At 37.2% G+C, this 4,397-nt stretch overlaps 1 protein-coding gene across 3 annotated transcripts in view; it reads left to right on the top strand.

Annotated features, from left to right (window-relative positions):
• The window catches only part of LOC106875084 (protocadherin gamma-A4), a 132,975-nt gene that overhangs the window by 24,628 nt on the left and 103,950 nt on the right, over positions 1-4,397 (top strand). The window lies entirely within an intron of this gene.

Raw genomic sequence — 4,397 nt, 5'->3', positions numbered from 1 at the left:
ATATATATATATATATATATATATACCTACACATGCATGTATGTATGTATGTATGTATATTGGCTCGAATATACCCTTGTGAGCGAAATTTTATAGACGGAAACTGTGTGGAAGCCATACAGGCGTGGGTGAGTGGGTGAGTGGATAGATGGTAATCTTTGTCCGGTTCCAAGTTTAGCACCATTACCTGTCCCTCACACACCTTTAATTGTGTCCACTTTGTTAGAAGGAGTCCAAATCTCTATTCTCGAGACTAATATATTCTCTTCCTTTCAATAGTCTCAAAGACTTAGAATGGCTTATAACGATCAGCCTTCTAGTATTATTAAGCCCCCCACTCACCCAAATCCCCTTTACAGTCTTTACCTGTACCAGACCTATATATTAAAATGAACCATCGTATCCATCAGTTTGATCATTCTTGGAGATATCTGAAGAAATCTGGACAATTACTGATCGTTTTTGAACTGACTGACATATATAAAACTATAAGAACATTAGCGACATCAGCTACCAAATACTACCATCGAAATAACAAGCCCCGTCATAGATTAGAGCCAAAACCATCCCTGAAAGACTTGATGCTACTTAGTGGAGGCGCATAGCTTAGTGGTTGGGGAATTGGACTCATGATCGTAAGATTGTGGTTTCGATTCCTGGGCCGGATGATGCGTTGTGTTCTTGAGCAAAAGACTTCATTTCACGTAGCTCCAGTTCTCTCAGCTGCTAAAAATGGGTAATTCTGCGACAAACTAACTAGTCTCCTGTCCAGGAAGGGAATATATTGGGTCATCCCATATATAATGCGGTTTTTTTATACTTCTTTTATTTTACAAAATTAAGATAAACAAAGTTGTTCTTTTTATCTAAAATGTACACTCCTTCATTTTCTACAATACTCTTCCATCTATCTGGTTGTTTTGCAAAGACTCTCTTCCAAAATCTACTTGTCCGTGACGAAAAATACTCCTCTAGTACTGTTCTGACCTCGTCTACAGAATTCATATTTTTTTCCGTCCAAATGATTTTGAAGACTGCAGAATAAATGATAATCAGATGGGGCAATGTCCGGCGAATATGGTGGGTGGAGCATCGTTTCCCATTCAAACTGCTCAAGCTTTTGGAATGTCGTCCTCGTTATATGTGGCCGTTATTTTCTTCCTTATGGAAGAATACCTTTCGTCTTGAAACCAAATATGGTCGTTTCTCTTCTAGCGCTGACTTAAACCGCTCAAGCTGCTCGCAGTAGATCTTTGTTATCATTTGGTTTGGGTTTAAAAATTGAAAGTGGACCAAACAGATAAAAAAACCCTACGTGGGTGAAAACCTTCTTTAGCCTGGGGTGCCAGTGCTTCTCATTTCCCTACCCACTGTCTTCGGCGCTTGACATTTCTCGTCACCAGTCAATATTCGGTCCAAAAAAATTTATTCGTGTGACGTGACACCAAAGAAGAGCACACATTCACTCTCTGCATGCGAATAGACTCGGAAAGTTTGTGAGGAACCCACTGACCCAACTTGCTGACTTTTCCGATGGCACGCAGGTGTCAATGAATGATTGAATGACCAAATAAAGGCTTCTCAACAGTTACAATGAGATTTTGTTCTACTAATGTTTGCAGGATAACTGTTAAAATCGAACTGCACTCTTTCGAAACATGCACTAAGAATAAGTACAAGGTAAAATTACTACCTGCTTTTATAGCAAGTTGATGCAGGTAGTTTATACCGTTTCCATCCGACTTTTAGTTTATGCAATTGAAAAAACCATATTGTTTATGGGATGACCCAGCGTATAGACCCTACAGAAACTGGGAAATTGGCCCTGTGTTGTTACAGAATAATGTGGACTAAGCATAATGGATAATTTTCCGCCGATCACAATTATTTTCTTTCTTTCGCTTTTTATTCTCCGTGCTTTTTCTGTTTTCCTTTCTTTTGCGTTTTTTTAGATAATTTTGAGTCAGATGAGGAATTTTCAGCCTGCTGAGGATTCTTTTCTGGGCCCTTGAAACTATTCTTTTTTTTTTTTTTTAAAGGGACTTATTGCAAAGTATAGTCTCGATAGCAAAAGGACGAGTGATTACAATTACAACACATATGGTTATAAGCTTTCCTTGATGCCGATTGACCTGGAAATAAATAAATGAGAACAACAACAGTTAAACTTTATTGATATCTACAAAATCTTTTGAATATATTAGTTAAATATATTAGCTTCTTATGTTGAATTTGGGTGGCACTTCCGGTTTGTCTTTGCTTAATCGAATACATCAGTCACAGGTAGTAATTTCTAGCTTTATGTTTGTCTTGTCAAATATTTCGATTACCGGTGACTTCCGGTTTTGTCTTTGCTTCGTCTAAATACACCGAAAACAGGAAGCAACTTCCGCTTTTGTCCCTGTCTCGAATCATATATCAGTCACGAGTGGTAACTTCTCATTTTCATTTTGTTTCATCGCATAGGCGCATGCGTGACTGTGCGATTAGGATCTTGTTTCCCAATCATGTGTTCTTGGGTTCAGTCCCACTGCGCAGAACTTTGTGCTATATTCGACTAAACCAGTGAATCTCAACTATTTTTATCTATGACCCCCTTTGATTACTATTTTATCTTCTACTTGTTTCAGTGATTAGACTGCTGTCATGCGGGAGTATCGTTTTGAAGGGTTCATCCCAGTGGTTCTTTTAAGGGATCTAAACAAGATAGTAAATTAGGGACCCACAGTAGTATGTATATCAAGCGTTTATGAAAAAGCTTTACTTCAGATGTATTTCTTGCAAGAAACAGCTCTGCTATAGCTCCAGACCGGCCAACACTTTTCCAACCGATATCGCAGAAAGAATTCTGTGTATGTGTTTGTGTTTGTCTCTCAACACCGCTTGACAACCGGTGTTCGTTTGTTTTCGTCCCCCTGACTGAGCAGTTTAGGTAAAAGAAACCGATAGACTAAGTCATCGTTGCCATATATCGTATGCCTGCAGCTCATCGATGACACTGCAACGAAGGTCTTCCCGATTAAACGCCGTTTCTCCACCTGCCTTGTCACACTTCTCGTGATATTGTCCATCCATCGCGTTCTTAGCCTCTTGATATTGTCCATCCATTGCGTTCTTTGCCTCGTAATATTGTCCATCCATCGCGTTCTTAGCCTCTTGATATTGTCCATCCATTGCGTTCTTTGCCTCGTCTACTCATCTTTCCATAATGATGCTTTCTAGGTCACTGCTTCTTCGAATATGGCCATAGGAAATGAGATTTCAGCGGGTTTAACACAAAATAAATCAATACAGGGGTCGAATCTATTCGACTACACCAGCGATTCTCAACCATTTTTATTTTTAGGCCCCTCTGATTACTATTTTATTCTGGTGAACCCCTATAACCATTTGATGTTTATGAGCTAGTTTTATAGATATTTCTTTCAAAATTTCTATTTCACTTTTCCCAAACAAACTTGTGATGGTTGAACTATGGAAAACGTTTAGAGAAAGAATCCGAGCTATTTCTTTCAATAAATACATTGGAAGCAAAACATTTTCATGAACACTTCATGTACTAAATAGTACTGTTGGCCCCTAATTTACTATTTTGCGTAGAGCCCCCAAAATCTTATAAGGACCCCGATTGAGAACCACTACAATAGTCCCTTCAAAATAATACTCTGGCTGCAGTTTAATCACTGAAACAAATAAATAATAAAAGCTGAAACAATCATATCAACTACGAGCGGCGGTTTCACATTCTGATTTTTTGTCTCATCTAAAAGTATCGAACACGGGTGACGAGTTCCGGTTTTACCTTCGCCCCGTCTAAATATATCGTTAATATTCAGCTGTAGCAAAACTTTTATAAGAAGTAAATAAAGCAACAAAATTTGAAGAATTCGAAATAAATGAATAAATAACCTTACAAGAATTTTCTTCGAGGTAAATTCCTGAAAGTATGTCGCAGGAATATGCTACAAGAAAACTGGAATTAAATTAAATTTAAATAAATTCGATCTGTGTAAACGAATTTAAACATAATGTAGCACCGCAGTGTGAAACAGTTGATAAGCTGTAGCCTCAGGTGATGACGAGGTAGTAGAAACCGAGTGAGCCATAACATAATAATAATAATAATAATAATAATAATAATAATAATAATAATAATAATAATTATTATTATTATTATTATTATTATCATCATTATTATTATTATTGTCATCATCATATCGTTATTATTATCGTTATAATTTTTGTTAGTACTATTGTTATTATCGCTACCACTGCTGCTGCTGCACCTCCTCCTCCTCCTCCTCCTCCTCCTCCTCCTCCTACTACTACTACTGTAGTTAGTATTATTAATGTTATTACTTTCATTTTAAATATTATCATTGTTATTATTTAAAATT

This window comes from Octopus bimaculoides, chromosome 14, assembly GCF_001194135.2.
Source record: "Octopus bimaculoides isolate UCB-OBI-ISO-001 chromosome 14, ASM119413v2, whole genome shotgun sequence".
NCBI classification, from domain to species: Eukaryota; Metazoa; Mollusca; class Cephalopoda; order Octopoda; family Octopodidae; genus Octopus; species Octopus bimaculoides.
Note: the sequence above shows the minus strand (reverse complement) of the source record. Positions and strands in the feature narration are given on the sequence as shown.